The sequence below is a fragment of the Prenolepis imparis genome, unplaced genomic scaffold, assembly GCF_030444845.1.
Source record: "Prenolepis imparis isolate NDT839.2.m4 unplaced genomic scaffold, iyPreImpa1.0 SCAF_6, whole genome shotgun sequence".
NCBI classification, from domain to species: Eukaryota; Metazoa; Arthropoda; class Insecta; order Hymenoptera; family Formicidae; genus Prenolepis; species Prenolepis imparis.
The window spans coordinates 11364024-11378536 of NW_028141164.1; the positions used below are offsets into that span (position 1 = coordinate 11364024).

Genomic DNA, 14513 nt, shown 5'->3' on the forward strand with positions numbered 1-14513 from the left:
GTGCAAAGCAGTAGAGATTTACGTATATACGCTGTTATCGAAATAAAAGTGCACTCACGACTGTCTAATTGCAGCCGAGCAATGCACGTTTCGATCGTCTTCTCTCTTTTCCGTCTTTTAATTAAGCGTGAATAAAGAAAAAGTATCTAGCATACATCATATATATATATATGTATGTCTAAAAATTCTCTAATTTATTTAACATATTAAATAAAATACAAAAAAGTGACTAATCAAAAAAAAATCTAAATGAAGATAAATAGTCCAGAGATGCAGAAATCGCACGCAATTATATTCCTCCTTTTGTCTTTAATATGGATAGAAATCAAAACGTTTCATAAAGTTAATTTATTACAATTTTTAATAACTTTGAATTGTTTCATTCTGTTAATTCCACGCATATCCTCTTTATTACCTCATTTATAACTGTGCAGTTTCACATTGATGAATGAATCGAATGAGCGATGGAGATAATTAAGGGACGCGTTGTCCACTTCGGTATATATATATACTAATTTCCCGAATTCCATCCGAGTTTGATACATGGGAGGAACAAACTTTGCGTTCCGAAAATAAGAGATTATATTCGAGCCGGGCTCGATAGGCAAGTTTCAAGTGACGTCGAGCATATAGCTGCACGGCGCATTCATTATTCGTTAGGGTGGCAATTAATTAGAAATTCGTCTTGCGAGTGCCCGCACACTCGCACTAGAAACTTTCGCGTCGCGAATTCGCCGGCACTTTGCGACCGTGTTACGTGAAACTTGGCGAAAGTGCGGACGCTCGTTAATCCATAAAGCGGCGCGGTTTCGCAGGCTGCAGCTGCAAGCTGTCGCTGGCAGAATGCGCCGGCGTGTTTCACCTTTAAACTTCGACGATGGGTGCGATAGAGTTCTCGGGAAGTCACATTCGACAACTTCATTTTGCAATACTCCCACTCGTCTATATCTCCTACTCGTCAGCCGTTCGATTCGATTCACATCGATCGAGCGAAAGATCGATCGATGTAAATTATTCGATGAGCTCGGAGAGATAATATGCTCCGGAAATATATATAAGTATAGGGGGAAAGCTTCCTTTAGAAGAGAAGAGAAAAAGGTGATATATTTATATAGTTAGCGACTTTTCAAGCTCGATTTTCTCCGACTTCCGATAAGATATTTCTTTCACATTTCAAAAGAAGTCTGTATAAAGCTATAATTTACAATACGATTTAATAAAAGGTAATTTTTCTTTTAAACTCGAGGATAAGTGATCATTGTTCGCAATTTTTCATACTAAATATAATCTGAATATCCCGTTTTGTAAAATGTTCTATCGCATCACAGTTTCGATAAATTTCAAGTTAAAATTGTAGAGAGGGCTATTTTGACATATTTTATTACCATATTACCGTGGCATGTGAATGACGTGTTGAAGTTTTATTCCATTCAAAATTAAATATATTGACAGAGCTTTTACTTCTCCAAAAGAATTTGTTGAAAAAATTAAAGAATAAAATTTTCGTGATTAAATATTGGATTTATTATAGAAAGCTTAATCTCTTCACAACTTTTTCATTATTTTTTTGAAAGTTTTAACAAAATATATCAAACTTTTAATGAGCATAATAAAATTTTGTCAGATACACATTGCATAGTATATTAAATTACATTAAAATTATCATTTTTTATAATTTTAACGTCAAATAAAAAATGTGATGTGATAAAGTATTATATAAATCAAATTTATATTGAGGCTCAAAATTATCTACAATAGTTATTTTATTTTTCTCTTGTTATTTTTAATTCACGTAATCGTCATAAAATACTAAAATTATTTTTTTTTAATTGAATTATATTCGATTATAAGATTTTTTTTTAAGTAGAGTTAATTTTACGCAAATTGAATTCTTCGCTTTGTTATACATATAATTTCTTGCGTATTATTCTCTCAAATATCGTGTAACCCTACATATCACTGTAGAAAGTTATACTTCACAGCAGTGAAGAGATCGTCACTGCACAGCTATTATCCGTAAGGAGTTGCAATTGGCTCTTTGGAAACTCAGCACATGGCAAGCAATATTTTATTAGTTGCGTCTAATGATTGACAATGAATACACCCGAGTCGTGAAGCGAAGTTTGACTCCCGATTTCGCTATCGAGAACAGTTTCTTAGATCAATTCGGTCGAATGAATCACAGAAATTATACATTGATTCCACTAGATAGTTATATATGACACGCGTATATCATAGCACAGTGAATAATGTCTACTACTAATTTCGCGAAATTTCTCATTAAGAATGTTTAATCGTGCAAATCTTATACCTGAGGATATTTATCTAAATATACGATCTTATGAAATAGCTGGAGAAATTGATTAAAAAAAAGGAGGAAAAAATATAAAATGCGTCCAAACTTAGTTTATAGTAATTGATAGAAATGAGATAATAAATTATTTGTTTATTAGCAATATATTTTATCTATATATATCTTCACAAACTGAATTTGCTAAAATATGCTTGATATAATTATTTTTTTTACGTGTATATAACAATCTGCTTATTTCCTTATCTTCCACTATTTTTGAAAACGGATATGATAATAGCTAATTTTAGTTAATCTTGAGTCAGAGGGAAAAAAAAGAAAATTAACTGAAAAAAACCAGAAAAAAATGGTTAGATCGTATGTCATGGGAATTTTAATAATCTTGTCTTAAATATTTATGTTAGAAGATTAATAAGTCTATCATATAGATGCAGTTTAATACGTTGTCAATCTTCAACAATTTATACAGAAATTTGTTTTTACTTAGCTGGGCGCGCGTGTATTTTCTTGTTTCCAAATTCCAAAATATTTATTCTATGTTTGTTATATGCAATTACGATAGCAAATGTAAAACATACAATAAAATGTTATTTTAAAATAGGTTCGCAATTTAATCATTTACAGTTTGTGTTATTGTATCTCCGATATATGTATATAGAAAATGGTAAGCTTGCGTGGGAATAATTCGCTTCCGACGCGTATACGGACTATGTGTTTTATTTCCGCACGAACGTAAAAAAAAAAGGAAAGATACTCGGAACATACTCAAAATATATTATTGTAACCTTTAATAGCGTGGGAGCAAAAGTGCACGCGCGATAGAACGTAACTTGTAACACGTGTGCGCTCTATTCTCTTTCTCTTTGAAGTAACCTACTAGGCAAAGTTTACAGTTATTAGACCATTTTCTTGAATTACATATTTGCAGTTAATAATGTAAATGTACAAAATGTTTTGCATCTATTAGTACACTTTTCTTTAGTCAATTTAAAGACGATTATCCCTTAAATTTTAAGAAATGAGAATAATAATCTTTGTGATATTTTAAGTCTTTTAATATGTTTTTGCATTTTATTTCAAGTTTTAAATAAAAATTTTAGATATAAGATTCAAATTAACCGAAGGGTTTCCTATATACCTACATATATCTCCTTGAAGCTTAATTTTTCGAAATCTTCAACTTTTCTCTAATAATATAAAAAATACTGATAACTTGACATCTAAGAAAAATTCGATTTAATTTGAATTCTACTCTAAAAATAAATTAATGATACATAATTTTCGAAATGATTATAACAAGTAATATATAGTATTAAAGATATAATACATACATATATAAAAAGAATCGGTAAATAAAAGAGAAAAATTGCATCAATATTACAAGCAATGAAACATTTTAAGATATAAAATACAACGTGCTAAAATAAAACTTCTGTGTATTTTAATTAAAGAATGGTAATTTTGGGGGGACCTCGATGAGACGTCTGCGTTTGCACAAAAATTCGTTACGTTGTACGTATAAGGGGTGCGAGGATGAAATTTACAGCAGCTTGCTTAAGTTCGTTTCGCGCTAGAAGTTTATCTCGTTTGCGTTGGGCACTGTACATCGTTCTATTTTTCTGCGTCAGATTTTATGAAATCGCCGCTGCCGCGTCACGAACGAAAGTTCAGACGAAGAACATTCAGAAACTTTCGAGGTTTATTAGACTTGGGCGGTGGTAGCACTCGTATTGTTATTAAGGCAAACTTTTCGTGAGTAATTAGAATGTTATTTTTGCGACAGCTCGATACTCTCTCTTTCTCACTTTTTTATTATACAACAGATATACTCACCATTCGCATATGATTTGTAAATTAATTAGATTTGTAGGGTAATTAGTACAGTCATTATCTACACAATGTTATTTAGGAGGTAGGACACATTTCTCATTTTGTGTATTTATGTGCACGTGTGTGTTGAGGCTTTAAAAAATAATGCACAAATTTAATTATTTTATTTTCAAATTTAGCACGAGTGAAATTTAAAATAAATTTAGAGTGAAAATTGTCATATTAAATCTCTCGTTTACCGGAAGTCACTTTTTTAGCGAAGAAATATAATACCTGTGATGGTTAAACGTCGTTTTAAAAACGTCGTTGTGGCTTGTTTCAAGCATTTGTCGCTTTGCATAAAATATATCGCGTTACTAGAGTCGCTCTCTCTCGTCATCACTCTCGCCAGAAATGAAAGCTCTTATAAAATCGCGGCTGAATCTCATCAGAGTGCTTTTTTCCTCCACTTACGAGAAAATGTTCGATGCATTGACGTGGAAGTAAAGGCGAGAAAATATTCACTGAGAAAATAATCGTGTCGTTCGTACTAAGTTGGTTTCACGGGACTATTACAACGCCCATTGTCGTTAAGTTGATTTTCGATGGGTGATTCTTGTAGTCGAAAGGAGAACTTTAACAATTTGAAAGTTTTGTAGATAGAGAAGTTCAGTTCTTAGTCTTAGAAATTTAAGAAGTATATATTGTGCAATTATAAATTTTCAGGATGAGTCAAATGTTTGTCAGCATCTAGTATCTTAATTCGATTTATCTCTCTAGCTTCTTCGAGTATATAACTAGAGTGTGTAAACACATTGTTAGAAACTCTGAAGTCTTGTAACGCACGATTATATATCAAAAATGCCTCTTATAGGAAAACATTCTTCTACGTTTCTTAAATAAATACAAATAAAACGAATCCAGAGTAAAAATAAAAAAAAATTTTTATATGAAATTACACGAATTGCGAAGAGAAAAAAATACATTTTGGAATAGTCGGAATCATTGATGATACAATTAACAAGAAAGTGAATTTTGTTGAGAAAAATGGTTTTAAAAATTAAAAAAAAATTAATAATATATATTGTTTGAAGATTTTATTTGAAATAAAGAAAATAAATATATTTATTTTTTATATGTTTTCAAAGTTGAATAATTTTAATCATATACAATATCTTTCTTTTCTCGCTAGTAGCCATCAAAATATATACATATATAAAAAATATAAGAGAGTTTAGAAAATATATGTTATTAGTTTTCCATTTTTTTTATTTTCAAAAATAGAATTTCGTTTGAAAAAAACTTTTCTATGTTTTTAAACTATTTTTTTATGAGGAATCCGTTTTGTTGCGCTGGTACTATCAATAAACGGAGCATCCTGTATAACTTTATAGCTATATTATAGGTACTATAGTTACTATACAATGAAACCTATAATACAGTACACAAAACAATATAATTTTTCGACAATAAGAACATTTATAAATTGACATTTATAGTTTCGAAGAAGTGTACAATTTTTTTGAGATATTTTACGTGTACACAAAACAGAATTATTTTTTTACAAATAAAATTAATTAATATTTCATAACTTTGTAGCAATATATTCGTGATTTCTTCGACGCAACGACAGTGACAAAAGATTCGAATCAATAAACGCGCGAAGAAAAATCATGGCAATAACGCGACATTCGATAAGCAATATTTCAATCAGAAAGACAATTGATCAAACGGGAACGTTCACATAGGTGCACATAGGTGTATTATTCCTTTTTTACATATCATCCGGCTAGCCCTTCTGTCCGTTAGCCAGATATGGATTTATTATTTCTACAATATAATACAGCAAACTGGCACTTCATCGATTACAGTTAATAAAACATTTCTGACCGGGATGCTAGCACGATAACATATATAGCGCGCAATAATAAATAATGAGCTTAATGAAAGTTAAATGTGACTGTCAATTGGACAATAAAATTTACTATATTTGATCTGTACTATATCTTATCGCAAAGGCCGAACGCGGCAAGCTTTATTGTTTTCTGCGGTATGATATTCGTTAGTTGCAACATGTGTGCCTCATTATTGCCGTTATGAAGATAATAGAAGCCGTTCTAATGTGTAGATAGCTGTTTGCGCATGCATATTTCATTACGTTATTACAAAGCCAGGTGGCTCTCGGGGAAAATCATTATTCATTCGTCTTTTGTGTCGCGGCATTATACAAACAAATAAAGGAAAACGTTCGAGGAATTATAAAAAGGTAATAATAGAGATTATTCCATAGTAGTAGAATAATGTGGCAGATATAATTATAAACAAATATTTCGAATTGCAAATCTAAAATTCAACAAAAATGTTAGAGATTATGAATAGATGATATACGGTTTTGCATATAAGTGTTATAACTTAGCAATATAATTTTAGTTATTATAAAAGCATGTTATTTAAAAAAAATCTTTTTATAAAAATATTAGATGTGAAATAAAACTCATGAATTTTAAATTTATGGCTTTAAACTATTGATCTGTAAATGAAAATGTTTGTATTGTTTGCACACTCAATGTACAAATAATTATGCGTAGGCAGTCGATTGATCGACTCGTGCATGCATATATATACATGTATGTATGCACTGACTTTTACATTATTTACATATATTTTAATTTAAATTCAGTAATGCAAAATTGTGCAATATATCCATATCGTTTTCACATATATATATATATATATATATATATATATATATAATTAAAGATTCAAAAATTATATAAAGCAATTTATATTAAAAAAATATTCTATAAAAAATATTCTATAAAAAAATATTCTATATAAATATTTTTTAAACTAATATTGAAAAAAACAGCATAGAGAGAAGATAGATTCAACGAACGTAAGTGTAGATTAAAACAAAAATAATTTTATAGAACGAGGAAATAGATTTCGGCAGTTTTCAGAAAATTAATTAACAAGCTAACACCTATTCTCTCTCTCTCTCTCAAACAGATTCGAAAATTGCACGGCGTCTGTTTGTTCAGGCATCCCCCGAAGAAAAATCGCGAGAAATGCGCGCGCGTCTTTGACTACGCGAGGGCCCAATTGGCTGCAGTTTGACACAGGGGATGAGGAACGAGGAGAATAGGGTAGGAGGAAGAATGTGGAGGTGTAATATGTGGGGCGGTCGATAGAATAGCGACTATACGTGCCGTTGATACTAGGGGGGTTTCGTGTATATACACGGCTCCGGTATGCTTAAGCGTACACGCAACCTCGAAAAAGGGAAGGGCAAAAAATGCGAAGTACAAAATGCGTTTGCGTTAACGCGCGGGATAGTGTTTGCACTACTTACGCGATCGATACGCCCTAGAAAAACCTGAATCTTACCCGAATCCTCTGGAGCGAACTCGCTCTCTTTCTCTCGTGAATGATATAAAGCGCGAACTCTGCTCCGTCCGATTTTTTTCTCCGCCAGTTTGTTCTCAAGAGTTTGCGCGCGCAAGAAAAATTGTACTTTAGAAAAGTTTAAACTCTTGGAGGTGGGGGGATTTATAGCTTCCCCAAATCTCAAAGATCCATGCCTGAACACACTTTCTTTTCTCCGAAACAGTCAATGTAAAGAACAAATATGTCGTCTCTAAAGTTTCATATCTCTATAGGAAAGAACAAATAACTACTGTCAAATGTACAGTGCTTTATTCTCGTTTCATTTATACTTTTAGCGAAAATGACACACGTTTGCAATAAGTTTATTTTATTACGACCACATAGAGGATCTCCATACGAGAAATTCATGTGTATTAATACATTCTAAATATATATATATATATATATATATATATATGTATTTAGTAATCTGATTGTAAGATAACATTCTCACGTATAACATTTGATTGTTCAATTTTTATACGGTATTGAATTTCAGTGATGACTAGGTAGAAGAGCAAACAGATTCCAAAAATAATTATCGGATGACCGAAAGTCCTGTTCCCTTCGAAAGTCAACGTTTATATCTGTGCACACAAAGTATATGTGAGCACATGATGTATTCGTACTATATATATTCGTATCGACATGCAGTACGTACGGATAAATGTGTGTACCTACCCTAGCCATATGCAAATACATGAACATGCGAACGGAACGAGAGTGTGACAAATAAACACAATATGTACAGTGGTAACAATATGCGCATATATATGTGCGCATAGCTTTTCGGTGACGAACGCGTTATTACTCGAAACTCCCCTATCGTCATTATCTACGGTCAAACTCCATTAAGCCATCCACTCATTCGTCCGATATCTGGTGTATACATGTTGACGGAAATATGTGTGTAACGGGGAATGGGAGAGAGTAATGTGTTGCCTGCATTTCATTCCGTTTTATTGTGGCTATTAAGTGAAATTTTTATAGTTTCGCCTGGCGGGAAAACACAACTTTAATAACGCGTTCGATGAAAGATTTTTTTCAACAAGTTTTTTAGTGCCCGTAATGATTTAGCACAGTTACAATATTTTATTTTTACAGCGTCGCGTAATATAGACGAAATAATACAATAGTTCGATCTCGAATTTAAGATTGATTCAATATTATCACATTAAATAATATAACATGATGTTAATAGTAAAACTGCATTAATTTGCATTGGAAACTTTTAATTGCGTATTAACATTAATAGATTTCATATCAGCATCTGTAGATTTTACGTTTTGAAATATAATGCATCGTTTATTTAAAAAATCGCATAAAATATTATTGAAAAATTGTAATCGACTTTTAGCGAGAAATTTTGATAGATTGTCATTATTCATTGTAATTTTTTTACCTTTTAATTTTGAATATCTATTAACGATTCAATCAAGTAATATTTCAATTATTAAAAATATTTCAATTTTTATTATGAATTCTATTCGAAATTGAAAAACAGAAAAAACATTTATATGGCTCGTTTATTCGAGCTCACTCTTTTTCTGAAAAATTTTTATATTTCAACATTTAAGTATAATTTTACATTAATTCAAAGTTGGATAACCTGAATTTTTAGACAAGGAAACCGACTTCAAATTGAATCTGTCAAAAGCTAACAATCGATATATAGTGGACGCGATAATTTACATTTTCCACGCGTCTCTCGCTGATGGTCGCGCTTAATGAACACGTCTAAACGCTCTGCTTGTGCTCGGCATCGCCATTAGCACAGCATCTTCTGAGAGTGTACACTTTGTACGGAGAGGAAAGAGAAACGCGCTAAGAGTCGAAAGGTCAAGGTTTGATCGTATAAGGGAATTTCTCGAGAAGCTTTAACCAGTTGGAGATAGAATTGTACCAAGAGAGAGACAACACGCAACCTTTACCGTGAAAAACGGCAAACGATTTTTTATTATTTTTAGAACTTGTTCGGTTTAAACCGTCTGTATTAAGGAAGACGAACGATGTGCAACCGATTCGGGATAATAAATATCTCGAGGCTTCTCTTCTAGCACATTGTAAACTTCAACCATGCGCGAACGATGTGATGTCGAGGATTTTTCTATTCTTCTTCGTATTCCATTATTCGTCTTTACTCCGTAAGATCATATAATAGTATACCTTCGATTTAAGTTTTAAAAGCGAATTCTTTGATGAAGTTAAATATTTTTTCCTCGTAAAGACCATTCCGAAGAAGTCATTATTTGTCGCAATTGCGAAGTCGTATTACGTCTTTTTGTAATATAGTTTTATATCGCAGAGATATATTTTTATAATTTATTAGTATTTACAATTATATATAAATATATCGACAAAATAAATAATTACTTTTCGAATTAAAAATGAAAATTGGTTTTTATTCAATTTGTATATTGTTTTATTAATTATAGATTGGAAGAATCTAATTTGTAATTATTAAATCAATATACACATTTTTATTGATTGAATGATATACAAAGATTGAATAATAAAAGCCAATAATTTTTAATTCAAAAGATATATTAATTAAAAATTTTATCAATATATTTAAATAATTATTAAAATAATTATAATTATACAAATAATTATAAAATACTTCTATGAATTTACAACCTTTTCCCGATTTTTCATCCTTGATGAATATTTTATGTAAGGAAAGATCAATCTTAAAAGTAGCCAAACAATCTATCATCAAGATCGATACATGATATTATACGCGTTGATGTATTGGATATAAGATCAATATCCGATCTATCGGGTTGCATAACGGATCGAATTCGACGCTTCTAAGCTACTTATCTACCGATGCTCATTGAAATGAGCCTGTTACACAGCGTCGCTTAGATGCCTTAATTAAGTACGGATCGAGATTTCCGCTTCGGCGATGCTGCATGAAGATTAATTAAACAGCAATGAACTGCTGTCACGGGATCCTTTAATACAAGAGTTGTTTATTGTTTATATTGTCCTATTATATACACCATTGGCTTATTAATTGCACAATAAGATATTAATTTCACCGGGTTACGTAATATTAAAAGAGCATTCGTCTATTATTAAAAGTTCCATACGATTCCATATTTATCGTAATCGAGATGTTCTATGAGCTAAGGTTATACTTCATTGCGGAAAATTGCTTCCATCTAGATAAATTACCTGCAAAAGACTTGTAACAAGAGTGCATGTAAGCGATAATTTATTGGGAACCATTTTTCCTCTCAAAAGCGGCGAAAATCTGTCGCTTATACTTATAGGAAACTACGGATTTACAGACAAATGTCGAGGTACTTATTGTAATCGATAATGCGAGTTTGTACGAGTTTTCGTAGCTATTATAGTTGCCAATAAATTATTGTACAAGGACCGAGAGAGCATACCCATTATATTACGTAGAAGCCAAATTGATATCGACAATAAGTATTCTGCTGGTGGTGGAACCCTAGTTTCCTAGAATTAGAAGTTTCGTTTGAATCCTACACAGGAGCATCTCTCTCTCATACATAAATTATTAACTTAATTTGCCTATTATTTGTGTCAACTTACACGTGTGGCGCGATAAATTCGCTTTTCCTCCGCGGTGCACAGTGAGTATTCGTAAGCGATATTTTGATACAGTTAACTTTGCGCACATTGCCATGTAAAACAGACGGCAAACTTTCGCGGCGAGCATTATGCGGCATAATTAACGTATCGTCGAGGAGGGAAGCAAGAGAGAAAGAGAGGGGGACTAATATCTCTCTGACCATAATCGGGCGTCGAAAATATTCCGCGGCGCAAACCTAGCGGAAAATTGGTTACGGAAGGAAAAGTTTAATTTCCTTCGCGCGAGTCGAGAGCCGTTTGTCAGCAAAATAAGTGAATAACTCTCTCGGTTCTGCGGTAAATATAGTGGGCTTCCGTTTCTTGCGGAAATTTTACCAGGATCGATATCCGTCGACAGATTCCGCCGGAATTGAAAAATCGCACGAGCGCGAAAATCGTAAAACAAAAATAAACGCGTGCGAGAACCTTCGTACTTTCACGTCAGATAAATGAGTCGCTTCACGAGCGAGCATTTATCGCGTCAGCTTTGATACACGTTACATGAAAAATACGGGGATGCGTCCGAAATCGTGGCGCAATCAAGAAAGAGATGATTCTTCGTTAAAAATAATTCGAGAATATTGAATAAACTTTTTTTTTATACGAGGCTCTTCGATCTTCATGGTAAATTATTGCTTTATCAATTTTATCGCAAATTTAAATGCATCCTGTACATATGTACAAATGTACATGTCGAGTTGAAAGCTTATATTTTCATATAAAAATCGAGCGATTGGACAAAAAATGTCATTTTTAATTACGATTTATTGTTCTGCCTATCATGCATACAATTCTATTTTTTGCAAACGACGAGATAGTGAACGAAGGACCTAGATTTTTATAAATTTACTCTGTTATTAATGTATAAAATATGTTAATATAATATATAATCTGCAGTCACACATCTAAGATCATATAAAATTATAATTTTAATTTTAAATATCTTAAAATATTATAAATGCTGAATATGTGTATATTTTGAATATATATGCATGCAATTTGAATTTCTAATATTAATTAAGAAAGAAATTGCATTAATTCGTATATTTATACTAGATACTAATTGTGGCTCTAAGATCGTTATAACTTGCAATAATTTATAAATATTAGACAATATTGAGATAAAATGCTAATCATACTTGCCGTACTTGCGAACACGGGTTATGAAGCTCACTCGTAAAGACTGATTTACCGTAGCGCTTAAAAATGATGGCTCCCGCTTTGTGACGTCCCCGTTAAACGCCGTCAGACAAACGATCCGCAGTCCTTTATTCCCGTTTCGTTTAGGACCACGCCCAGGTCAGGAAGTCTTCAGATCGATGTCACGTGTATGCACCCACGCGAACATCAGCCAGGCTCGCGTTTGACCCCGACCCGTAATGTCGTTAGAAATTTTTAATGCACCTGCCGCGTATCGAATAATAACGAAATGAGAGAGGGTATTCGAGTCTAGAAAAAAAAAAAAAAAAGAAACGCGATCCATCGTCTTTAATGCCCGCAACGCATATAAATATGTGACGGAGTGAAAAATCCCGAGTTTCATTGCGATACAATTTTCCTCACCTTTCCCAGGTGCGTAATCAAAACTCGAATAAACAGGCAGTCGCGACGAGGTACTTCGGCTTCGACGCGTTGTAAACGCATTTGCATCTTTGCGGCAATCGTAAAAAGCTCTCTCTCTGGTGGTACGCTGTCTAAATTCTCTCTTTTTTTTAGCTGCGGGTAAGCTCACCTATTTTTCAGCGGTTTCACAGGGGAAAATGTCTACAAAATACAGTTTAACCGAGAAGAAATCCGAGAAAAAGAATGATTATTTCTCGTTGTTTTTTCGAACATTGAATGTACATGTGAATTGAATATATATATTTTGACATTGAAATAATTTTATTCGGCTGATTTAAGTATATTGCTTTCAATCCTCAAAAGAAATTCGAAAACTAAGATTAATAAGATTTTCGTGATTAAAATAATTTATTACATCATATATTCTAACATCAAATTTATATATTCAATAATTTGAAAGCTTAGTAAAATAAATTATTGTACCATTCTGAGAAAATTTGTTTCAACATTAAGTACTCAAAAAATCTTTAAATCTGAATTAAAGATATTTACGATTTTTTTTACAATATGATGAAATATTTCATCATAAAAATCTTATTTTAATCTTTACAAAAATTGTTTTCGAGGACTTAAACTTTTCTATAATATGTCATTATAATTTCATAAAATATATCAAGATAGTTTTTTTTATAATTTTAATCTTAAGTTTCTTAAAGCTGTGACGTGATATCAATTTAAAAAGAAAAATTATTATTTTATTCGTAAATTTTTTTTTTTTTTTTTAAATGTCGTTTATTATTAAACTGTGTAGTTTCGCAATATAATCGGATGCTCTGATTTAATCAGAATATCTAGATGTTCATCGACAGTTTAATTCCTCAGGGAGGCAACTGCATGGATATGTCGTGTATTACTATATAGTCCTGACATTTCGATCGTTTATTAGATGGGTTTTGTGCGTGTCAATTAGACCGCAGTACGATGTTCGTCGCGTGCTTGTATTTAGGGAACTCGACGTCCGCCTCTATTGTAAACTATTTTCTCTCTTGCCTTCGCGGCATCTGGACAAGCCACACAATAAATAACGATGCGCTGCACCGTGTGTAAAAACGAGAGAAGAATGCGCATGTGTGTATGTGTATTTGTGAGAGACCGGCGTTCTAAATACTACTAATACTACTGTATCGGCGCCTGTCTGCCGAGCTTTTTCCACTTCGGGCTTCCATCGGATCGTAAATATCACCTGAACATTTGTATTAATTACATTTAATTGCAAGGACGTCTCTCTCTAAGAGATACATCCAAACGCACGCTGCTATTAATTCTTGCGCAGGAAAAATAAAGCTCTCGTTACATCCCTGTCCTGCAATATAGTACGGAATGCAGAATTGAGAGAATGCAAGACTGTATAGTGCGCTTTCATTAGCAAAGATCATTCAAATCATCAATTCTGCACGTGGAACGTTTAATATCGCTGCAATTAAGATTGCCTTTACCGGATTTAATAGCATTTAAAGAGCTGGGATTGAAAGCCATGGGCGCGTTTCTCCCTTCACGTTCAAACGGCACATACGGAGAGTGACCTAGATTTACCATGTGTTCTTTCGGTCATAAATTTTTTGATAAATTTCAAATCGATTTCTCTTCAGTGGCGATTTAATGGACGATTATGATTTATATGATCTTGACAGTTAAATCCAAAACTGAATATCTGTTGATATACAAGTTATCTAAAATCGAATAAGACTCATATTTTATTAATATATTTACAAAAAAACCTATAATTGATTCCATAATT

The 14513-nt window shown here is 32.3% G+C and overlaps 1 protein-coding gene and 1 long non-coding RNA gene across 5 annotated transcripts in view; one reads left to right on the forward strand and one right to left on the reverse strand.

Annotated features, from left to right (window-relative positions):
* LOC145936955 (uncharacterized) overlaps nucleotides 1-14513 on the forward strand; it is a 141034-nt gene that overhangs the window by 44796 nt on the left and 81725 nt on the right. The window lies entirely within an intron of this gene.
* LOC145936943 (1-phosphatidylinositol 4,5-bisphosphate phosphodiesterase epsilon-1) overlaps nucleotides 1-14513 on the reverse strand; it is a 129768-nt gene that overhangs the window by 40619 nt on the left and 74636 nt on the right. The window lies entirely within an intron of this gene.